The sequence below is a fragment of the Pinus tabuliformis genome, chromosome 1_1 (assembly GCF_031772625.1).
Source record: "Pinus tabuliformis cultivar Carrire ecotype Pingquan chromosome 1_1, CPIR1, whole genome shotgun sequence".
NCBI lineage: Eukaryota > Viridiplantae > Streptophyta > Pinopsida > Pinales > Pinaceae > Pinus > Pinus tabuliformis.
This window is the reverse complement of record NC_142297.1, coordinates 377,614,622-377,641,143: the sequence shown is the minus strand read 5'-3', so window position 1 is coordinate 377,641,143 and position 26,522 is coordinate 377,614,622. Positions and strand designations below refer to the sequence as shown.

General features: G+C 35.4%; 1 pseudogene; it reads right to left on the bottom strand.

Annotated features, from left to right (window-relative positions):
- Positions 1 to 4,193: 4,193 nt before the first annotated feature.
- LOC149213211 (polygalacturonate 4-alpha-galacturonosyltransferase-like) overlaps positions 4,194 to 26,522 on the bottom strand; it is a 72,329-nt pseudogene continuing 50,000 nt past the window's right edge.

Here is a 26,522-nt window from a genome sequence, read left to right as displayed (position 1 = left end):
GAACTAATATCTCAACTATTTTCACATTTTATGAATTGCACCTATAGAGGTCCAACAACTGCAAGACCAAAAGAGTTATTCTAAAGCTTCAAGCTCTAAAAAATTTGACCATCATGCCATATAAGTTTCCCATTGATCTGAAGGCCTTGAAATACTAATGATGCAAGTAAAACAGGCAATGCAGGCCTACACAAAGCATTAACCAAATATCACAAGTTGCTTTAATTAGGTTGACACTTATCATAGTAAATACAATTTACATCTAACAACAATAAAGCCAATTTTTTCCATTTTTTATTTACAAAATAAAATGGAATTGATTATCTAATACCCACCCAGAGCCTACTGCTCACTAATCTCTAGGGACAAGTGCAATGCCTAAACCTATCAAATAACCAAGAAGATCTAGGATAGGAGGTGGAGTTGCTGCTATGGTTACTACTTTTGATTGAACATTCGCACCTTTGGAAGGTGAAACATTGATTTTTCTCTCAGTGGCTGATAATTCTTCATATGGAAGGTAACAGTTTACTTGCAGGTTTGGAGGTAACAAGGTACATTGGGAGGTAACAGGGTACAAGGTAAATATGGAAGGACATATGGGAGGTAACCTGTACAAGCATAAAAGGTGCTTAGAAGAATATATGTGTTCTCTGACTTCTTAGCAACATCAAGGAAACACTTAATTTAAAAAATAAATTCTTTAATGATCTTTGTACCTATTACTTACCACTTTAGATAGAAGTATTGAGCATGAAAACTTCCAAAAAAACATATTATTATTATTAGACATATGGGAAGAAAACTCCTTGAACTATGCATAAAATATAATACGTATACTAGAAAGACCTATACAAATGGAAACATCTCAAACAATGACAAATGAATTGAAGTATTTTCATTGAAATAACTTACTTCTCTGGTATCCATTTTAGAATCTAAACTAAATCCCAAAACTTAGAAGACTGGCCATTCTTGAACTTCTTTGCTTCTCATTCTCCAACTCAAAATGGTGAGCCCCATGCTTGTGATCATAGGGCATAAAAGAAATGGCATCCAAGAATCCAAATGATGCCATCACCTGCAAATCCTTCTATGCTAAGTAATTGTTGTAGCTTTTCTGGAGGATATAGAGCTTGTACCATGCATAAGCATGATACAAATGACTTTCTAATATCTAAAATATCTTTGTTAACTTTGAATTGTAGATTGTCATCATTTGAGGTTTAGGAATATTCTTGACCATACACAAGGCCATGAATATCTTCTATAGAGTGAAGAGCTTCCTACATATCATATGCCATCCATCATAAGAAATAGTATAAGGCAAAAATATATTAAAAATAAAAATAATTTAGCTCAAATATTCTATTGTAGGTTCATGAAATTTCATTCAACCCAAAGCTTCCTCTGTAATAGGGTATTCTTAAATAATTAACTCCTAAAAGATCAAACTATATCAACCTTCCCATTTAGACAAATATAATCCTATATCTAATTCAATAGATATCATTTTAGATTTTTTGCCCCCATTCGATAGTGATACCTTCTTAAACATGTGCCAAAAATTTACTCAACATGACATTATAACTATTTACATCATGGAAAATATCGGTAAACTCCAAACCAAAGATAAATGGTTTCTAGAATATGATTTTTCTACACATTTCCCTTATCCCATTTCACATTTCCCACATCCCATTTCATAATGGCAGCCAACAAATGAAAAGCAGCAAATCCTTCTATGCTAAGTATTTATTGTAGCTTTTCCAGAGGATATAGAGCTTGTACATTGCATAAGCATGATACAAATGACTTCCTAATATCCAAATATCTTTGTTAACTTTGTATAGTAGATTCTCATCATTTGAGGTTTAGGAATCTTCTTGACCATACATAAGGCCATGAATATCTTCTATAGAGTGAAAATATTCCTACATATCATATGCCATCCATCATAAGAAATAGTATAAGGAAACAATATATTAAAAATAAAAAAATTAGCTCAGATATTCTACAGTAGGTTCATGAAATTTAATTCAAGCCAAAGCTTCCTCTGCAATAAGGTATTCTCAAATAATTAATTCCTACAAGCTCAAACTATATCAACCTTCCCATCTAGACAAATATAATCCTATATCTAATTTAATGGATAAAATTTTAGATTTCTAGCCCCCATTCGATAATGATACATTCTTAAAGGTGTGCCAAAAATCTAGTCAACATGACATTATAACTATTTCCATCATGGCCAATATGGGTAAACTCCCAACCAAAGATAAATGTGTTGTGCCTTTTTCCCATAAGCATTTATTAGCATACCCTTTTTAGTTGAGTGAAGATCCTTATCCTCATAATGCTTCATACTAGACAATCATCATTCTAGTACAGAAGAACCTCTGGATATTATTGGTGAATAATTATAGTTAATGGGTTCTCATGTAATGATTCCCAATACCAATGGAACAACATATAATTCAAATCACTCAAGTAATGAATCTCAATTTAACAACATTATAATATAATTACATTCTACCATAAATACACATCAATAATGCTTTTCCCTGTAGATTTCAGCACTCATGTATTCGATGGATTTATGGGAATGAAGGGAAATTGGAAAACCAATGATCTCCTACAGTTATGTATGGCCTTGTCTAGTACCTATCGCCTGTTAGACAACCAAGATTGAGCTCAAGGTCACCCCAACAAATAAAAATAATGCTTAGGGGACAGGGAAATGAATCTAGTAAGTAGAAATCCACCCAAGAACGCTTAAGAACACTACAGGTAAGGAGAGACAAATTCTTAACAGTCATACAGAAACCAAACTAGCAACTCCTTAAGGAAATGCAACAACTCTAGAACCATGACAGTCAATCTCTAACTCAACAAGAAAGTGGATTATGAGTAACTCAGAGCTGATGCATTTCATAGAGCATCAATCGATCAAGAGCTTTTGAATGATGCTAATAGAAATTCAATGGAGAGTTATTTATTTCAGCCATGAGCACAAAGACAAGGAGCACATATAATATAACTAAGGAGTAAGAATGATGATAACTCATACACCATAAGTTTTTTATATCTTAGGAGCATATATTAGATAAGAGCCTAGAACATTGCCTTCATTGTCAAAAGGGAGATGTCCATGTGCAAATTAACCCTTGCTCCATGTGAGACTATTGCAGCATAGCTGCTATGGGAAAATGAAAGAATTGGTCATGGCAGTTAAACACTGAATTTAGCTAGTTTCAGTGTTGTCCAATTAGGGCTATTGCATCTTGTCATAGGCAAAGATTGCAGGTCATTTCAACCTTACAAAGGCAACAATCCAGTCATAGTCACTCTTTGTTTAGTTAAGTTAGAGCTCATGGAGAATGATATGTAGGCGTTTTAGCCTATATTGGACCTCTTTTGGGTAGCAACCAAGAAAGTGAAAAAGCTCGAAGTATGTAATCCAATGGGAGAATAAAAATTGAGGATAAAAATAAGTCTACAACACTTGAAGAAACCGAAGTCTGTGACTAAGCCGAATCTCAATCTAAAGCTATCTATTCACAGAAGGATCTAAAAATTTGTGATAAAGAGTCAAGGGTTTGTTGTAGTAGATGAAGATCAGTAATAGAAGGCAAAGTGTCTATAATTGGAAGTCAGCATATTATAATAAGATACTAAACCTGCAATAAGGGCAAATATTCAGAAGTTGCTTCTGACTTTGACTAGGTAGAGACTCAACTATTGACCTTGACTTAAAGAGGAGGGCTGACTTGGAGGGACTCTTTCATCTTGTGTTGGATATCTCATTTTGAATAGATTCAATCAAAGGAGGATTGTTGGGTTTTCCCCTATTTAGAGGTTTTTCCCTGGCTTAAAAGCCTAAATCTCTGTGTCTTGTACTTCTTTGTCTTCATTGAAGAACAATTTTTGTAATTACTTGATGAAAAAGAAATATTAACTAACATAGGAGTTTACTTCCAATTATGAAGGAATACAATGAGGACATAAAATTTGTAAATCTTAAACTTGGCTAGGCCACTGCACCTCCAAAAATCTGACTCATTAAGCCATAAACTAGAAACCTTCTGTGGAACTCGAAAAATGAATTAATTAGAATGAATTATCAACCATAATCAATGGCCTTTACACTTTACATTTGACAATCTATTGCAATATGAATATTGAGGTCACAACTATTCATTTATATTGCACTGTTGTAAGAAAGGATGATCATATTTTATATATTTTGTCTAGTAAGGCTTGTACTTCATCATTGCCAGCTCTAACCAAGGTTTCATGTTCCCATTGTAATGAACAACAACTGCATTGTCAATCTCTAAATAGTCCACGCTAGGATTATATCCTAAACCCAACACATGCCAAGACTTGTCCAAAGGATGGGTCAAGCCATAAAATGTTCAATCCAAGTGGTAGTGTTCCAACCTTCCACAACACTGTATCCTCATTCTAACATACAATAAAACAAAAACTTAGAAATAGAACAAAGAAAAACCCATTAGGTTTTATAGCTAATTATTTCAGATTTATTTCAAATACTTTAAAGCAAGCATCATAGGAATTAACATAAATAAACCACACTACACACTTACCTTGTTCTACCATTTGTGATATATTCACATTATATCTTGTTTCTCCCATTCTTTGATATCAAATACATTCATCCCATATGCCCAGCCACAAGCATTAGGATCAAAGTACCTGGCTATGTGCGGATTGGAAAAATTAAGGTATTTGTCAAACCTCCGAAAGCTTTCTCTACAAGTTTGCACTGAACCATTAACCTTTCCATGAAGATCTACTGACCATAAGGGCATCAAATTGTGGAATATAGAAACGAATATGATTTAGCATGGATAAATATTTTGGATTTATATATTTCAAATTGTAGGAATGTGTTGAGAGTGTAGTCAAGTGATCTGCATTGAAATAATACTCTTTCATAGCTGCAGATTCAAGTTGGCGAAGCACAGGGCAATAGGAGGAATTGAGCCATTTAAAATCATCAACATTTTCTACATGTATCGCAGCTTTCCCTGGGGGATTAAGTAAAAACCACATTTTCATGGCCCCAAAATTTAACTTGTCTGTGATGAGATAAAATACATGTTTCTTAGATTCCTGCAAACACATGTAAATCACCTACAATGAGATCCAAATATTAAATGTTAAATGAAAAAAAACTGTTGGACTTCCAAAATTTAGAGTAATTTGAATTAGTAACACTTCACCTTAGAATTCATGACAGTTGAATTCACAACCGCAAATGTGGCCAATACATTATCAGAAAATAATGCATAGTGATAAAGAGTCAAAAACTCCAACTTATCCTTTTTAGGAAATTATAACTTTTCAAAAAGAAGAAAGTAATAATATATGTTCAATCTCATGGATAGACAATGCAGGCCCTTGGGAACAAAATTTGTTGCCACCTGACTTAAAAATTTACTTTGCTTTTCGAAGGTCCTTACTTGATCATCTGCAAATTGAAGTATGGCTTGCAACTTCTTTGTTATTGTCGCATAGCCATAAAAATGTTCTCTAGCCTTTGATAGGACATGAACCATAGCTTTGATCTTCTCAGGTGCACTGAAACATTCATATCAATTATTGGTCATGAAAAAGAGAATGAAAAGAAGAAAGATTGACACGCAGACTGCAACTTTAAAAGAAACAAAGGATATGAACACCAAATGCAAATGGAAGCACTTACTACTCTTGATTTATAAGCAGCCAATGTGAAAATCTAGGGGGTGGTGTTCCAAGCTTCCACAACACTCTATCCTGATTTAGACATACAACAAAAGAAAAACTTAGAAATTGAACAAAGAAAACCCCTTCAGTTTTCTAGCTAATTACTTCAAATTTACTTTAAATAATTTGAAGTAAGCATCACTGGAATTGACATAAATAAACCACACTACACACTTGCCATGTTCTACAGCTTGTGATATATTCCAGTTATATCTTGTTTCTTCGATTCTTTCAAATCAAATACATTCATCCCATATGCCCAACCACAAGCATTAGGATCAAAGTGCATGGCTATGTGCGGATTGGAAAAATTAAGGTATTTGTCAAACCAGTGAAAGCTTTCTCCACAAGTTTCCACTGAACCATTAACCTTTCCATGAAGATCTACTGACCACAAGGGCGTCAAATCTTTTTGCACCACAATATCATCATCCCAGAAAAGGATCTTGTCTAGTTTGGGATAAACTTGTGGAAGATAGAAACGAAGATGATTTAGCATGGATAAATATTTTGGATTTATATATTTCAAATTGGAGGAATGTGCTGAGAGTGTAGTTGAGTGATCTTCCTTGAAATAATACTCTTTCATAGCTACGGATTCAAGTTGGCGAAGCATAGGACAATAGGAGGAATTGAGCCATTTAAAATCATCAACATTTTCTACATGTATCACAGCTTTCCTTAGGGGATTAAGTAAAACCACATTTCCATGGCCCCAAACTTTAACTTGTCTATGATGAGATGAAATACATGTTTCTAAGATTCCTACAAACACCAGGAAATCACCTACAATGAGATCCAAATATTAAATGTAAAATGCAGCAAAACTATTGGACTTCCAAACTTTAGAGTATTTTAGATTAATAACACTTCACCTTAGTATTCATGACAATTGAATTGACAACCATAGATGTAGCCAATACATTGTCAGAAAATAATGCATAGTGATAAAGAGTTGGATCCTCCAACTTGTCCTTTTTAGGAAATTTTGCTTTTCAAGGGAAAGCAAGTAATAATCCATGGTCAATTGCATGGACAAACAGTGCAAGCCCTTGGGCACAGTCTTTTCTGCTAACTAAATTAAAAATGTACTTTTCTTTTTCATGGTCCTTACTTGCTCGTCTGCATACCGAACGATGGGTCACAACTTCTTCGTTACTGTCACACAGTCATAAAATTGTTCTCTAGCCTTGGATAAGACATGACCCATAGCCTTGATCTTCTCAGGTGCACTGAAACATTCATATCAATTATCGGCCATGAAAAGGAGAATGAAAAGCAGAAAGATTGACACACACATTGCAACTTTAAAAGAAACAAAGGATATGATCACCAAATGAAAGTGGAAGCACTTACTACTCTTGATTTAGAAGCACCCAATGGAAAAATTATTACCTTTCAGGTAGATCAGAATCTGCATTAGCCTCACCCAATGTATGCTAACATTCTTTAATACGAAGCATCAATTCATGGCATAAATCAAGATTATTCCTAGCCTTGGAAATGCTTGAATGCACCCTAGCCATGATCAGTTGGTCTTGCATCAATCTAACAGTGGAGTCAGAATTCTCGTTCTCATTCTCATGCCTCCAAATGCTGTATTTTCCCAGGACAACAGAATCTACCTCCTTGGAATGTTTAATTACTACGTTTTCAAGATCAACTCATTTTTCTTCGTCCTGTTGAATCAGATCTATTGACCTTTTATCCCTCCTCTTTTGTCTCAATTGTTGTATGCATTAAAATACTATAAATTAAAGCATAGTATGCTAAAATCTAAGAAATATAAAATTTTTCTATTGGAGAAGTAACATTCAAAAAGGATTTTGGAAAATAATATAACTGTTATGAAACCAGTTCAAGAAAAATATAGAAAAGGTATATCAACGCCTTAGAATTCAGCCTCTTTGAGGGAGCAACCTCCTTTACATTACATAAATGTGAAATTCATGGATGATTCAAATGACAAAACCTCCTTTCTATATATAGGAGTCTAAGTAGTCACAATATAACCCAACTGACCTAACAATAATAATATAAAGCCAGAAAAATAACAATAGAGGGATTCTATGGGGCACAATAATAAAAATATGGGGAGAATAGGGCCACAACAATATTAATGAGGGATACAACTACAATACTAATGAGGTAATCACTAGCATTATAGGGACCTATCATGCTCCTCTCTAGAAAAAAGTGTTGTCCTCAACGCTTGAGTAGTTCTTGATGCTTCTGTATAAAATTCTCATCCTCCCATGTGGAATCCTCAGCGGATAAGTTCTTCCACTTGATGAGATACTCCGAGATTGATTGATTTCGTAACTGTTGAGTTCTTGTTTCTATGACTGCTTCCTGTTCCAATATAAATTTTCCTTCCTCATCAAGTTCTGGAAATATTATTTGAACTGGGAGCTTGTCGCCTATAAACTTCTTTAAACATGAAACATGGAAAATTGGGTGCACTCGAGATGCTGTAGGAAGCTCCAATTTGTATGCCATAGTACCAATCTTTTGCAACACCTTGTATGGACCATAATACTTTGGTGATAATTTATTATCCTTCTTAGCTTGCTTGAGGGACATTTGTTTATATGGTTGTAGCCATAGGAATACCCAATCACCTACATCAAAACTTATTTCGCTACGATGTTGATATGCCTGTTGTTTCATTCTATTATGTGCCAACACGAGGTTATCCTTTAAGAGTTGGAGGACTTGTTGTTGATTTTCATTGCGATGTTCCACTGCTTAAACCTTAGAATTTTCTTTTAAATATAATGTGATGGATGGTGGCTGACATCCATAAAGTGCCATAAATGGGGACATTTTTGTTGATATATGGAAGGAAGTGTTATACCACCATTCAACCAAAGGCAACCATTTGACTCATTGTGTCTGTTTATCAGATACAAACCAACGAAGATATCCTTCCAAATATTTGTTTACTATCTCAGTTTGCCCATCAGATTGAGGATTATAGGATGAGCTATGAGCTAACTGAGTACAAAGACAAGAAAATAATTCTATCCAAAAATTTCCAGTGAAAATGGTATCTCTATCACTTACAATAATCTTTGGGTTTCCATGTAGCTTTTGAATTGTTTCCATAAATGCAGTAGAAACTATATTGGCTTTCAATGGATGTAATAATGCACAAAAATGTGGATACTTGGTAAGTCTGTCAACTACTACCATGATGACACTCTTTCCCTCAGACTTGGGTAAACCTGTGATAAAATTCATTGAAACCTCCTCCCAACATTGGCTTGGAATGGATAAAGGTTGTAATAGACCCGGGGTCTTAATTGTTTCAACTTTATTTTTTTGGCAAACCAAACATTCCGCCGTAGACTTTTGATTATCTGATTTAAGGCCATCCAAAAAAAATTCCTTCTTAACCCTGTGGTAAGTTTTTAAAAATCCTAACTGCCCTCCTAAGGGAGAAGTGTGCAATTCCATAAGAATATTTTGTTTGAGTTGTGAATTCTTACAGTGGTATAAGCGATATTTATACCATAACGAATCATTTTTCCAGCTAAATGTATCATATGTACTGGAATCTTGTTGTAATTTTTGAATAAGTGCCCACACTTCTTCATCATTCTTCTACTCCTCCCTTGCTTCGTTTATCCAATCTGGCTGGATAATAGAAATGGCGCACAACAATGTTTCCACATCCTCATCCTTTCTTGAGAGTGCATCTGCCACCACATTTTACTTCCCTTTTTTGTAGATGATTCCAAAGTCATAACCCAACATCTTTGTGACCCACTTTTGTTGCTCTTTAGAGGATAATCTTTGTTCTAAAAAGTATTTAAGGCTATCATGATCCGTTTTTACCTTGAAGTGTCTTCCCATTAGGTAGGGTCACCATTTCTTAAGTACATGTAGTATTGCCAACATTTCCTTCTCATAAATAGCTTTGGGTAAAAACTTTCCCTTGATTGGATGGCTATCAAAAGCAATCGGTCTTTCATCTTGCATCAAAACAACACCAATTCCATTTCTTGAAGCATCACATTCCACAATAAAGGGTTTTGTGAAGTCCAGTGTAGCTAAGACCGGTGCTTGGCACATTGCCTCTTTAAGATGTTCAAAGGCCTTTGTTGCTTTTGGAGTCCATGAAAATGCATCTTTCTTCAATAATGTTGTTAGAGGTGTTGCTATTCTCCCATAATTCTTAACAAACTTGTGATAATACCCTATCAACCCAAGAAATCCTCGCAGATGCTTTATGGATGTGGGAATTTTCCATTCCTTAATGGCTTTAATTTTGCTAGGGTCTACCTTAACTCCTTCATGAGATACAATATGACCCAGATATTCCACCTCTTGTACTCCAAAGAAACATTTGGATCTTTTTGCATATAATTGTTTCTCCTCCAATAGTTGTAGCACGATGTCAACATGATCCTTCCAAGACTTGTTGTAGATTAGTATATCATCAAAAAAATACTAACACAAATTTTCTAAGGAAGGGTTTGAAAATGGAATTCATCAAACCTTGAAATGTAGAAGGTGCATTGGTAAGGCCAAAAGGCATGACCAAAAATTCATAATGACCCTCATGAGTTCTAAATGTTGTTTTTGGAATGTCTTTAGTCTTCATTTTGATTTGATGATATCCTGAACAAAGATGCAACTTGGTGAAGTAAATTGATCCATGCAACTCATCCAATAATTCTTCAATGATAGGAATGGGAAACTTATCTTTAATAGTGAGCTTGTTGAGCTCCCTATAATCTGGACACATGCACCATGATCCATCCTTTTTCTGTACCAATACCACTGGAGCAAAGAAAGAACTTTGACTAGGTTGAATTATACCAGCCTCTAGCATTTTTGTAACCATACATTCAATTTCACTCTTTTGGGCATAGGGATATCTCTATGACCTTAAGTTTGGAGGAACACTTACTAGAATCAGATGAATAGCATGATCATGATCATGAATAGGTGGGAGACCTTTGGGAGTCTCAAATACCTTGGAATGATTTTCTAAGACATTTTGTAGATCTGAAGAAATATATGATTCCAATGTGGAAACATCTAGTGATCATAATTGTGCAATTACACCTCTTTGTTCCTTCTTTAGAAGCTTTGTCGTACCGTTAGAGCTGATTATCTTTCTCAGTTTCATTGCAATACCCCTTAATTCAACTGCCTTTCCTTCTGCAGAAAATTTCATGAAATGTTCTTGAAAATTAAATGCTATTGTGTCCAAGGATTGTAGCCATTGGACTCCTAGTACAACATCAACACTTCCCATTGGAATGGAAAGAATTGGACTATTCAATACATATTCTCCCATGGATAGCTTGATATTATGGCACTTTTCATAGCAGTTTATCGTTCCTCCATTTGCAATAATTACTTGAAACTCTGGTGCTGGATATAAGCAGCAATTCAATGCCTTTGCTACCTTACAATGAACAAAATTGTGGGTACTTCCTGAATCAGTCAACACTATTACCTTTTTCTTCTTGATTTGTCCTTCTATCTTGATTGTTTGAGGAGTGGTAATTCCAATCAATGCATTACAAGATATGGTCAGATTCATTTCTTCTTTATCTAGGCTTTGTTCCTGGAGTATATCCTCTTCCTTTGACCTTTCTTGCTCCTTTTCTTCTTCCTCTTCACATCCTATGTAGAATAATTTCTTCTCAGCACACTTACGACCTTTAGTGTATTTGCTATCACAACTGTAACATAGCCCTTTTTCTCTTTTTTCTTCCAATTGTTGTGGTGTCAACGTTATAGGTTGTTGAAGGCGAGGGGTAACAACACTTCCATCCTTATAGTTGTGACTGGTATACTTCCTAGTTGCCATAATTTTGCTTTCCATTTTTCTTGCTAAACTGAATGCCTTCTCTAATGAATCAAGTTCCTAAAGGCAAACATCATGTTGGATATTATCCTTTAAAGTCCCTATGAACACGTCAATCCTATGCTTCTCTAGGATATTTTTTACCCTTATGTTCAATTTTTGGAACTCCTTAATGTGCTCCATTATTGAACCCCTTTGTTTTAGACTTATCAATTGGCTAAAAAAAGTGTTGCTTTTTGTATCCTCATAATGTGCTGTCAATTATTCCGTAAAAATTGCCCAAGTGATAATTTGTTTACAAGAGAAAATCCATTGATACCATACAAACTAATTTGGCTCCAAATATAAAGTTGCAATACGTACCTTTTGTGTGTTTTACAAACTATTGAGATGGAAAAATTGCTCCATTTGTAATATCCATGTTGCAGGATCCTTGCCATCAAACTTCCTCATATTTATTTTTGGAATATGGTGGGTCTTCAATCCAACATTAGAGTCTATGGAATCATGATTAACATTTCTTTTGTTCTCATCATGAGTTTCCTTTACTACCCTTTCACCATTAGTGACCATTTCTTATAGCAACTTATTCATATTTATCTTCAATTCTTCCATGTCTGTCTTCAAATCTATCTTCAAATCGTCCATCTTAGCTTCCACGTCATTCATCTTAGCTTCTACGCCTTTCTTTAAATGATCCATCTTAGCTTCTACATCTTTCTTTAAACCATCCATCTTAGATTCTTTTCCTTTTTGTGCAAGGGACACTTGTTGCACTTAGGTCTCATAATTTTGATATATCATGTTGCATTCCTTCCTCTCCTTCATGAGTCAACCTAGAGCTTTTAGGTTTCCTACTAGGTGTTTGCATTTTATTTCCTTTGGGTATCAATTACCGATAATAATTCTTTGCTATTCCCTTTGAATTCCTTCAAACTAATTTTTCAAACCAACCTTATGCAAAAATTCTAAAAAAACTACACATCTTTTTTCACTTTGTAGGAGCCTAATATTGAATCTGATGTATCTCTGTAATTTCAGATCATCCAATTTTGAAATTTCGACCTATAGTAGCCCTCTAGGTCCTTTTCCAATGCCACTAGTCTGATCCAAATTGGATTCTCCAAGAAAGAGTTATGCACAATCTCCCACAGTGACCTGATTATAGACTAGTTCAGTAGAGAAAAATTGTACGACGTGACATGGGTCACTGTTTTGACTATTAGCTCTGAAAAATATATACAAGAAACTACAGTCTGTATCTTTCTGTACCTTCTTACGAAATTTCAATCCAATGCTCAGAAAGAAAGTTATGACGATTTTCCCTAGTTCACCTGCTTGGAATGTAATTCAGGAGTCTGCAAAAATACCAAATTCCTCAGATCATTTCTCTGCAAATATAGTGCAAAAAGCTCTGAAATTCAGATCTGAGATTCAGCGTGATTTCGTCTCAAATGGGTTTTTTTTTAGCTTCTGAAATGTCACAGAGAAAAAGCTATAATTAAAATGCCACAATGACCTGTTTGGAGTAGCGAAACCCTAGAATCCAAAGCTCTAATACCAAATGTTATGAAACTAGCTCAAGAAAAAGATAGAAAAGATAGATCAACGCCTTAGAATTCAACCTCTTTGAGGGGGCAACCTCCATTACATTACATAAATGACAAATTCTTGGATGATTCAAATGATAAAACCTCCTTTCCATATATAGGAGTCTAAGGAGTCATAATAGAACCCAACCGACATAACAATAATAATATAAAGCCACAAAAATAACAATAGATGGATTCTATGGGGCATAGTAATAAAAATATGTGGACAATAGGGCCACAACGATATTAATAAGGGATACAACTACAATAGTAATGGGGTAATCACTAGTATTATAGGGACCTATCAGTAACACTTCCCTTTTCCACGAGAATAAAAAGTAGCGATCTAGTGCGACAAAGAATTTTACCCTCTGCAAAAATTTTGTTGGACTTTCTTCAAGTTGCAAATGGTCTACATTACAAAAAACATTGTCCCGAGAGTTTGACTAGACATTACTTAAAGTAGGCTACCAACATCATAGATCAGTTAACCAAGGAAAATCAAAACTTACCATCAAGAGCATTCTATTTGATATCTCGATGTTCACTTCCTGTGTCATCCTCTTGAAACCTCGTAAGAAGTTCTTCGTCATTGGAAGTTTTTTTCTGCACCTCATCATTCATTTTATCCCCCTCATGATTTTCCTTGCCTTCTTCATTGAATATCACACCATCTTGTTACAAATGTAAATTTTATGAGATGTCTCCAGAAGTCATTTTCCTCCGCTTGATGTACATTGTTAGAAATAGAGAAGCACCCCTACGAACGTCAGTTTTCACTTCCTACATAATACAACCCTACTCAACTACATAGATCATCATCACACAACTTTCCTTACATGTTCAATAGAGAAAATAACCAAAATCTTCACCAATTGTACCTTAGAGTTAGTAATATCCCTTTGGTTTACTTCGGAGGGCTTTTCTAATACCCATGAGGAAGATAAATCATTCTATCCAACAATATTTAAGTTTAGAGTTCCCGAGTCCTCTATGTTAGCTGTTATGACATCAATCACCTGCCTAGTAAATAAAATTTATTTTCAATTCTCTGCTCAATAGGGGAGAAATCAAATTTAAGATATCCAAATGTAGTAGGTTTCTTATACTTGCCTCCTTTGGGAAGAGAGAGTCAATGCTCTCTGTTAAACTTTGCTTTCTCCAGTCATCTGCCTGTTCCTGTGAACCCCACAGATAAATAGATAAGAGTGATTTTAAACATATGATAGAGCTCCAATATCCTCAATAATTCCTCTCTATTTCAATCCACTTAGGTCGATTAAATTTTAGTTTAGGGACACTATTTATTTTCTGGGATTAGACTAACGTAAGTGCAAGTGCATTGCCCAGATCCTAAAAAAGAACAAAATGGTGATAGAAAAATAGAATTGGTTTTCAAGATGTGGAAAGAGAATACCATTCTAATAGATCCATCTCCTGAGAAGTTGTGCCCTGCTATTTTAAATGATAAAAAATGTATAAAAGGTTGAGTAGAAAGACTTGATGGAGAAGAATATCTATAAAAATACTAAAATTCTAAAAAGGGGAACAATGTGAAAATGATATGTATAGCAAAAAGTAGCTGGTGAACAAGATTGTTGTTGTGAATTGGGTCTAGGTTGGGTGGATCAGAGCTGGTTTTAGCTTGACTGATGAGAAGTGGATTTAGCTTTATCGATGGAAAGTGGGTCTGGCTTGGATAATGAGTGCACGAAAAGAATTATTGTTACCCTTCCCACCTAGATTCAATTCCCACAAGATTCGATTCCCATGAGTAAGATGTTGAACTGAACTCTTCATGAATATATTTTTATAATACCCATCTAACTTATGGAGAATCCAACGCACACTTAGTACCATCCTCCTCAGAATGAGGAGTGTCCAGCGAATTCACCGAGTAGTTGCCCAACGAATTTACCTATCATATGCATTTCCCTTTGTTAAAAAATGGAAAGAGCATTGTTATTTCTTCCTATCGATATGAATGGTTTCATTATCTTTGGCAAGTGAAATTACACGAGGGGTAGTTGGTAAAACCTTTGCTCTTGCATGAGAGAGGTACAAACTTTGAATCTTTCTCCTAGTAGGTATTGTACCATGTTAATGTAGAGATGGAGTTCACAGCTTCACACAGATCAAATGAAAGGAAACCTATAAATAAAACTCACAAAATGTTTGGAAAAATGCTAGAGGTGCTAAACTTTTGACAGTAAGTGAGAAAAGTAATTTTGATAACATATGTGCCTTCAAATCTTACGAAAAATCTCAAAAGGAAAATCAAATTCCAATGTAGGTCCATGGGGTTTTGGTTTAATGGTTAACAGGTGCTGGTGAAGGCAAATCAAATTTTAGAGCAGGTTCATGGGGTCTTGGTTCAATGGTTAACCGATGGTGATGATAATTCCTCGCCAACACTGAAATCACATAAATACATTGTTTAGTGGGTTGTCAATGAAAGGGATCTTTATAAAATAGTATAAGATGACTACACTTCATTGTAATGGAGATCTTACTTGAATGTTGTAAGAAGTCTACACTTCATTGTGATACTACCAGATTAAGAAAGGGCATTCTTGCCAATAAAGATAAACTAAATGCTGATCCATTGCAAAAAAAGAGACAGAAGTAACCTGATGAGGGACGAGGGCCAAAAGAAGCTTACCAGCGAGGGAGGAGGGCAGGAAAAATCTTACCAGTGAGGGAGGAGGGAAGGAAGAAGCTTACTAGTTGCAGATGTAGATGCAGAGTAACGAAACCTAGCTACCAGAAAAACCAATGGCATGACCACAAAGATAACAAGGAAGCATACCACAGTTATTCGATGATGAAAACCCCAACCTCCCCATACTCCATTTTTAGCATGCTAGTAGCCCTACCACACTCCATTCCACACACCTCTTCTTTTCACATGCATATTTAGCTCTCAACCCTAACACCACCTTTCTCCTTCTCCTCCTCCTAAACAGATATTGAGAAATGCAACCTTTACTCAATCATAATCCTCTACATCAAACCCATATCATGGTTAGTGGAAATATATGAAGTCAACAACAACCAAGAAAAACCCTTAGATCTCATATATACTTTAGATCATTTGATAGAAAAAATTACCAAAGGCATTATAAAATGGATAGATCAACTAATTTCATGTAGCTTTGAGAAAGAAAGGGACACTGACATGGTAAAAACCTAGATGAAAATGGGCATAGGGGCCAGAAGTATTCAGATTTGAGGGTCTCTATCATTGTTATCCTTTTTTGTTAAAAAACCAAAACATATAATTAAGGGAAACACGTCATTCAGATTCAAATGCCAACATAGATGTTATTATTAATGGGGATCCTCACCAGTCTGGTTGACTGTTCATACACTATGACATAGGAAGAGGAAGAACAAGCAGGCAGAGTTGGATATATATGACGCTCCTCAACTTACTAATTTAACTGAGTAGGTACTGAATTGGCATGCCTTGCATTGAGCATCTAAAGGTAAAGAGAATGCTAGGGGGGTAATTTGATGAAAAGCAAGGGTGAATTATCCCTCCCTGAATGCACATCATGAGGCTGTGTTTAAGATTCATGATTTCGAAGCTACGAGGATACTAGAGTGTAAGCACAAGAGGGAAGCTAAACATATTGTGATCTAACATTTAAAATGGTGACTTTTTGATTGATTTCTCATTCATAATGAAGAGAAAAAATTTGATGACTGGGGAGAGAAATGATGAGTGTTCTATTGAGTAAAGGAAATACATCATTTTGAGGCCATGGATACATCTTAATGGTCTGGGATGCCAGTGTTATTAAAACCTTACCTAAATTCCTTATGATTGCCACATGGATGAGTGTTACACTTACATAATTGACGCACTAACCATAGGGAGTTGGTATAATATTCATGGTTATGGGTTCTTACAAAACTGGGTTTTCATATACCTATAAAGTGAAAGGGAAACAAGTACCCTTTCTTCAAGATAGGAGTAAGCTTGTAAGCTTTAAGCCAGCCAACAGACAAAATTTTTGTTAAAGAATACATTTCACACATCCTGTGTTCATTAGTATGAATTGGTTTATAAAAATAGTGTTGGATTAATGTCATAGCACTTCTAGAAGTTGTTTTCATTCTTAGAAAACATGTTGTATGTTGTTGTCTGCTTCAAATTTTGCACAACAAATAGTTGGTCCTTTAACAAGACTCAAGTGTGCCAACATGGACTAAAGAAGAGGTTATTAGCATTGCAAACCCTCTTCTCATATCAGTATGTCAATTTTAAATTTAGCAGAAATTGGCAATAGAACATATGATGTTCTAGAAGCTAAAAGATAGACAACACAGGAATCTACAACTTCTTACCTCTATTGTTGTGATGTTTAGCTTGCCCCACTAGAATGGTATCAAAGTTAAGATGAGGGCAAGGTATCAGAGCTAAGGTGAGGACAATCTTGTTAGGCCCCTATACTACTAGTGTAACCCCTTATTGTCATTAGTACAACCCACTTATTATATTGATGTACCCATGTAGTGCCCATATTGTTACTATTGTGTCCTATAGAAGCCCGCTATTGTTATTATTATGCCCTTACATTATTATTGTTATGTTAGCTCTGATTATGTTACGACCCCTTAGAATCCTATATATAGAAAGGAGGTCTGTTCATTTGTATCATCCAAGAATTTTTCATTTATGTAATGTAAAGGAGGTTTCCCCTTCGAACAGGTTGAATTCTAAGGCGTTGATCTATCTTTTCTATCTTTTTGTGAGCTGGTTTCATAACATTTGGTATCAGAGCTTTGGATTCTAGGGTTTCGCTACTCCAAATAGTTCATCGTGGAATTTTCACTATAACATTTTTTCTATGATGTTTCAAAAGCTAAAAAAAAAACCCATTTGAGGAGAAATTGCACTAAACCTGGGGTCCAAATTTTAGAGCTTTTCGCACTATATTTGCGGAGATATGATCTAAGGAGTTTGGTCTTTTTGTAGACTCCTCAATTACATTCCAAATAGGTGACCTGGGGAAAATCGTCATAACTTTCTCTCTAAGCATCAGATTGAAATTTCATCAAAAGTTAAAGAAAGACAACGGACAGTAGTTTCTTGTATATATTTTTTAGAGCCAAAGGTTGAAACAGTGACACACGACACTTCATACAAGTTTGCTCTTTTGGAAAGGTCTATAATAAGGTCATCTTGGGAGATTTGCATAACTCTTTCTTGGAGAATCCAATTTGGATCAGACTGGTGGCATTAGAAAGAGGACATAGAGGGCTACCATAGGTTGAAATTTTAGCACTTAAAGATCCGAAAGTACAGAGTTACAGTCGTTTCAATATCGAGCTCCTAAAATCGAGAAGAAACAAGATGAGGAAGTTTGATGGCAAGGATCCAGTAAATTGGATACTTCAGATGGAGCAATATTTTGATCTACATGGTGTACCACAGTTACAAAAGGTATGTATTGCATCTCCATATTTAGAACTTGATCAACTTTTATGGTATGAAGGGCTTTGTTCTCGTAAACAACTTGTTACGTGGTGAATTTTCACGGAGGAAATGATAGCACATTATGAGGATACAAAGAGCAACACCTTCTTTAGAGCAACACCACAACAATTGGAAAGAGTAAAAGGGATTTGTGAAATAGTGGAAAGAAAAATTATGGAAACCAGGAAGCATACCCCTCACAACTATAAAGATGGAATTGTTGTTTCTCCTAGCCTTCCACAACCTACAAGGGTTACACCACAACAATTGGAAGAAAAAAGAGAAAAAGGGCTTTGTTACAATTGTGATAGCAAATGCACTAAAGGTCATAAGTATGTTGCAAAGAAATTATTTTACATAGAATATTAAGAGGAGGAATAAAAGGATCAAGAAACATCAAAAGAAGAGGATATACGCGAGGACCCCACCCCAGAGAAAGAAGAAATGAATCAGACCATATCTTGTAAAGAATTGCCAAGAATTACCACTCCTCAAACTCTCAAGATAGAAGGACATATCAAGAAGAAAAAAGCGCAAGAAGTGAAAGATCACATCGAGAAAGAAGAAATGAATCCAACCATATCTTGTAATTCATTGGTCGAAACTACCACTCCTCAAACTATGAAGATAGAAGGACATATCAAGAAGAAAAATGTTTAAGAAGTGAAAGATCACATCGAGCATCAAGAAATGAATCCGACCATATCTTGTAAAGGATTGGAAGAAATTACCACTCCTCAAACTCTAGAGATAGAAGGACATATCAAGAAAAAAAAGGTTCAAGCAGTGAAAGATCACATCGTGCATAAAAAACAAGTTCTCCAGCCTTTAAAGGATAATGCCACTTCAGTGCAAAATCAAACAAAACAACAGGTAGATCAACATCGTAGTGAAAAATGTTTTGATGTAGGTGATTGGGTATTTTTACTATTACATCTCAAGCAAGCTATTTATGAGAAGGAAATGTTGGCAATACTACATGCACTTAAAAAATGGTGACCTTATCGAATGGGAAGACTCTTCAAGGATGAGGATGTGGAAACATTGTTTTGTGCTATTTCTATTATCCAACTAGATTTGATAAACGAAGCAAGGGATGAATGGAAGAAGGATGAAGAAGTATGGCCACTTATTCAAAATTTGCAAAAGATCCCAATTCAAACAATATTGCCAGAAATTGAAGAGGAAGGAAAAATCATATTGGAACCTGGAGCAGTCATAGAAACAAGAACCCAACAGCTATGAAATATATCAATTTCATAGTATCTCATCAAGTGGAAGAACTTACCCACTGAAGATTCCACATGGGAGGACAAGAATTTTATACAGAAGCATCAAGAACTACTCAAGCATTAAGGAAAATTATTTTTGAAGGAGAGGGACATGTTAGGGCCCTATAATACTAGTGTAACCCCTTATTGTCATTAGTACAACCCACTTATTATATTGATGTACCCATGTAGCACCCATATTGTTACTATTGTGCCCCATAGAAGCCCACTATTGTTATTATTATGCCCTTACACTATCATTGTTATGTCAGCTCTAATTATGTTATGACCCCTTAGAATCCTATATATAGAAAGGAGGTCTTTTCATTTGAATCATCCAAAAATTGTTCATTTAAGTAATGTAAAGGAGGTTACCATCTCAAAGAGGCTGAATTCTAAGGTGTTGATCTATCTTTTCTATCTTTTTATCAGTTGGTTTCATAACAAAACCCAAGCAAGGAAGAAAGAAATCAAAAGAAGTTTTCTCATAACACTGACCTCCTTCCTCTTCAAAGATCGTTCATCGTGAAGCACTAAAACTCCTACTGGAAAATTCTAGGTTGTAGATCGCAAAAAGGAAATGAGATCAAGACCTCATCAATCAAGCGTCTCTAGGATAGAGATCTCTGTCAAATTGTTGGTCAATGATCTATATCTAAGCCCTTTTGTCATAACTACAGCCTAGAAGCTTTGGTTGCTTCAGGGTAAAATCTTCTATTATGAAATCACCCTTGAATTGAATTTGGTTTGGAGATAGTGTCTCACTCGGAATTCCTTCTCTGTTGTAGGTTTATATAAAATCATATCTAAAGCTATAAAGTTCCTAGCATCTAAGCTCATATATATAATATTATTCTTGAGCTCATTGACATGCCTTCGGCCTTGTATTAGGGCTTTGTCTGTCTCACAGAGAAGTATAAAAGGCTACAAAAGGTGAAGTATCCTCGGCCCTTGGACATCAATCAAGAGGCTTTGAAAAATAGTGTTCGTGGTTTTCCATTGGGTAGATGCTTATTGAAAGTAAAGGATCAACCTTTGTGCATATTTGAGATTTGGGTATCAAAGGAAAGGGGGTTCATGACAAATAAAGATAATTTCAAGGATCTTGAAATATAAAACACAATGTTCTAAAATCTCATTTAAATAGGTATGACTGTTATTGGTGTCTAAGCCAAATGCATCTCAACATTTCTTCTCATGTCAACTCATTGAGGCATTTAGGACACACACGTGGGTTTAGCCTAGAGGCATCACATTTTATATGAGTTTTACATATTGGGTTTAAAAAACCTTTATATACTCTAATTAGTAATTTCTAGTATCCATGCTCGTTGCATGCTGCACATTATTTTTCATAGCTTCCAAATTTGCATTCCATCGATTAAAGCTACGACAGAATTAGTCTTAGTCAAAGAAGTCTATTTCATTTGATGGATTCAAGCTGAATTTAATTTACTATGGTTTTTCCTTTCCTTTAATTTACTCTGGTTTCAATAACCATCAAATCTTCCAAAGACAGAAATTTGATAATAGAACTGGAGTTAGATAGAGACTTACCGCTGCAAGAAATGGATACAGTCGAAATTTCTTTTCTAGGGCTTGATGGCTTGATGGGCTCCATGATTTTTTTTTCCCTCTTCCCCAGATTTATCAACGGCCTTTGCTGCAACAGCCTCAGAGGGGTTTTTGTTGCTTATGCTAGGAAAATTATATGATTCCGAAGGGGATGTCCAACAACTGAAGCTTTTTCATTAGTTACTCAAGTCCAAAATTTCTGGAATAGGTCTATTAACCTCTTTCACTACCTTGGAGGAGAAGGCGACAACCGATAGAGAGAGGGGCATTTTTTTTTTGATGGTGGAAAGGAAAATCCTTGTTTGAACCTTATGTGGGTCTGCGGTTCCATAGCAAAATCAAGGAGCCACAAAAGTTCTAGTTGGGTGTCCTGTTCCCTGCACAAAACCCCAACAATCCCCTATCTCTATCAAACTAGAAGGGAAAAATGGGATACGCATAGAAAAACATTGGTCTCCACTGCTTAAACCTCCTCCAGAATTCAAAAATTTATGGTTTGAACAAAATTGTTGAAACCTTCTTGAGAGTTCAAAAATCCAGGGTCTAACCAAAATTGCATCGCCCATTGTTCTTCTTCCATTCTTGAAAGCTCCTCGAGGGTGCTCCTTGAGAGTTTGAAGAAAAATGGCACCGCCCACCTTGAAATATTATTTGGTGACTGGTACACGAGAGACAAAATGTCTTAAATAAAGTTATTAAATTGCCATGGTATGTTTTAACAAGCTCTTATGAAATATATATATATATATATATATATATATATATATATATATATATATATATATATATATATATATATATCTATATCTATATCTATATCTATATCTATATATATATCTATATATATATATATATATATATATATATATATATATTCTAACGCCTCTCAATGTCATCTAGGGGGAATTTTGAGTATGGTAAATTTAATAAATAAAATGAAAGTTTAAGATGAATTCATGTAGTAGTGATTCAATGGAATGGAATCATTCTTAAATCTTTGGAAACCTTTTCCCATTATGTTTTTAGACATTTACCCTTTTCTAAAAAGTTTCACCACTTTCAAAGGGGCAAGAGGCAATAGTCTCTTGTTGCTCTTTCACAAAAGGTGTCATGTCACTCCTTGTCAAAGGGACTAGAGTGACACGCTTCAAAATGTCACATTCTACCATGGTTTGAGTCCATATTTTAAGACAGTGAGGTGGAAGGGTCTCTAAGCTTATTTATATGTATAGTTAAAAATGAACATTTCACTATCATTCTCATCTTCAAATAAAAGCTCATGGAAGAGCTCAGTCTTCTCTTTTTATCAATCTGATAAATAGTTTACATATGGAAAAGGGTATATCTTGGATACAAACATGGGATACAAAGTTTGGGGTGGCATGGGACAACAATAAAAAGGTTCCTTGACAAATGTAGATCCTTCGAGTCTCCCCCCAGGAATAGGCCTCGGTGCAAAATGGCTACATGAATATTCAAAGGAAATTTAGGATGAATATTGTGCTCACAAGCGAAAGTTTCATGAACAAGATATGGGAAAGGATATTGTTGGGATGCTAAAGAAGAATTTAAAGCAAGATACGTAAGCTCAAAAAGCCTAAGGAGAAACCCAAGATAAATATATGAGCTCTAACCCTTGTCCTAAGTCATCCAATGCTACTTCTTAACAAAAAGTCTATTTCTGGCGTTGGTGGATAAAGAAAAAAATGAGAGGGATGCTAATGATAGGGAAGGGAGAGTGAAGATGATATAGATGAGATCAAAGTTTCCCCTAGACAACGCCATTTCCACTATCCCCCAAAGTTTGTTTCCTCTTCTTAATGAAAGGAATATTACATTAAATATATAAATATTTATAAGCCATGCATTTTGACGCCCTTGTACATTCTTTTTGAGTAATGAAAAATCTTCAACTTACTAAAAAAAAATAACACGCTTTACTCACACACAATGCAATAAGCAAGGCCCCATCGATGTTATGCATTACTTTAAATGGGTTTAATAGCCTTGGATGGCTCTAACAATCATAGCTGAATGTATATGATGTTAACTAATTTAACCAACAAAACATGCCTTCGACAATGGTAACTAGGCTTAGACTCCATTTACCACATTAAACAATCAAGTGAGCCTTTAATAATTGTAACCAAACATACAAGTCGTTGAACAAGTTAACCAACCTAACACAACTTTAATATTGATAAAATAAATGTACATGTTACTAATCAATTGACCATTGTGTCATGCCTCTAACATGTGAAATTGAACATAAATGTTGTTGGTGGGGTTGACCTATCCAACATATCTCCCACAATTGTAGTCAAACATGCATTTTGATTCGGTTAATCTCCTAGATAATTTTAATCAAAATTCATATTAATATCCAACCTAACATGTCACTAATAGTGACAATGGAATGTGCATGTCAATGGCTAAGCTAATTGACCTTATATGTTGTTCATTGAGATGAGTAACACATAGCTCACTAAGTTGACCAAGTTGACAAACCATTGGATTTTTCATTGAACTAACATGCTTTTAATAGACACAACTAAATGTACATGATGTTACACTAGTAAACCATCATGACATGCCTTTAACAGTAGTAACAAAGTGCACAAGTTTTGGATTGGGAAAACCAAACTAATATACCCATGATAATCATAATTGACCATACAAGTTTATTGTGATAAACCATTCAAGATTTCCTTTGCTTCTACACAATAATAAGCATGCCATGCAACTCTCAAAGTAACTTTGATACATATACAAATTAAGTTTGTATTTAAATGTTTGATTTATGTTAAAGTGTTTCCTCTTTAAAGGTCAGAGGATTCGATAAAATGGAAATTAAGGTATGTACACATCCATAGATTAAATAGTTAAAGCATTGAATGGAGGGCATCCCTTGTCTCACAAACAAGGGGGTCTCATATGTCAACTTGGCAGCTACCTGCATTATAACTTAATATTAAATAATATTCTTATTTTTTCAATTAATATGAATGCTTCTAATATTTAATATATTGTTAAGGAGATTACCCCTTGACTAATTAGTGAAGTATTTAATATTGGATGAGAGAGTTGTAAGGCTGAAATTTTGGCTACCATGGGTTAAGTTTGGTGTTTGTATTATGTCAATGAAAAATTAGATTTCACACCTCTCTAGGAATCAATCAAAATCATTTACACATACCAATCAAAGGCATTCAATAGATGGTTAAAGAAGTGGTTGGGAGGAGTTCACTGTCATATCCAACCAAGGGTTTCCAAACTAGAGAAACAAGGGCATGTGTTTGATTTATGGGCTAACGTTTGAAATATTTCTATGAGGAGAGGAGTTGGTGGGAGTCCTTATTATGAAAAGGCCCTGTGCCTCTTTGTTTATTTCTTAAGGTAGGATTGAAATAAGTGATTATAGATACATGATACATATAATATGAAAAACACTCACAAAACAACAATATTGGACATTTGCATGAGACATAACTTAATTCATTTTCAATATATTTTTGCTTCAAAAAAGGCAAGATATGCTACCATGATGTAATACAATGATTCACCAATATTGGGCACCAAAAAAATGAATTGGACCACAGATGTTATGTACGATGACAATCATCCACTATGTAGGAATTTACAGGGTAAGTTCCTCAGAAAGAATACCAAAAGGACACCGCTCACAACCAGATCTCAAATCAATACACCAGTATTTTTGACGTGGTTAAAACCCTTAGAGTGCAAGGAGGGAAACAGTCCACGGCCTGTCCCAACGTGGGTACTACAGGCAATTTATTAATCAAAGAATGAAAATTTACATAAGCTTCTCTCATGCACAGATTACCCGAACAATGACCCTCCATGCGCTTTAAATAGAACTCATGGACCAATCGGGTGTCAAGCCACGGATCAAGTGTCGGTAATACCGAGGTGAGAGTGAACCGTCGGATCACTACATATCGTGACCGTCGGATTGTAAGTTACAAAATGTACAACGGTAAAGAAAGACACTTTACCTGACTCTATACCTAACTCTATACTAGACCAAGTTGAACTTAACTATATCCTATGTGTCGGAATATCCTAACATCCCCCATTAAGAACAACTTGGGATAGGATTGAAGGATTTACAAATATGACACAATAGGAGAAGGAAGGAGGCACTAGAGCCTATCCCCCCTTAGTGACAACTTCCTGAACTCTAAGCATATATCGAAGTTTAGTGAACTTCGCCTCTGTGAGAGCCTTTGTGAAGATGTCTGCAACCTGATCATCTGTTGGACAATATTGCACTTCAAGAACATGGTCATGAATGAGCTTTCTGATGAAGTGCATGTGTAGTTCAATGTGTTTGCTGCGCTGATGCTGGACTGGATCTTTGCATAGCTGAATGGCACTTTCATTATCACACCAAAGTGTGGTTGGATGCTGCTGCTCAAAGCCAAACTCTGATAGGATCTGACGAAGCCACAAGACTTCCTTACTAGCTTCCATGGCACCACGATACTCTGCTTCTGCTGACGAAAGAGAAATGGCATCCTGTTTCTTACAAGCCCATGTAATAGGTCCTGAACCAAGAGTGAAGACATAACCGGCAGTAGACTTCCGATCATCAGGGTCACCAGCCCAATCAGAATCAGTGAAACCAACCAATAGAGGAGCTGCTTCAGCACTGTAATGAATCCCAAACTGAACTGTACCTCGAACATAACGAAGTATTCTTTTAGCTGCTTTCCAATGACTTTCACGGGGGTTTTGCATAAAACGAGCAACAAGGCCAACAGCAAAGGAAAGATCAGGACGAGTATGGGTTAAATACAAGAGTTTTCCTACAAGTTGACGGTATAAGGTAGCATCAACTTCAGGAGAAGTACAAGAGACTGAAAGTTTGACTCCAGACTGAAAGGGAGAAGGGGCTGGCTTACAGTCTTCCATGTGAAAATGACGAAGAATATCACAAGCATACTTGGATTGAGAAAGGGAAATACCCTCCTTGGATT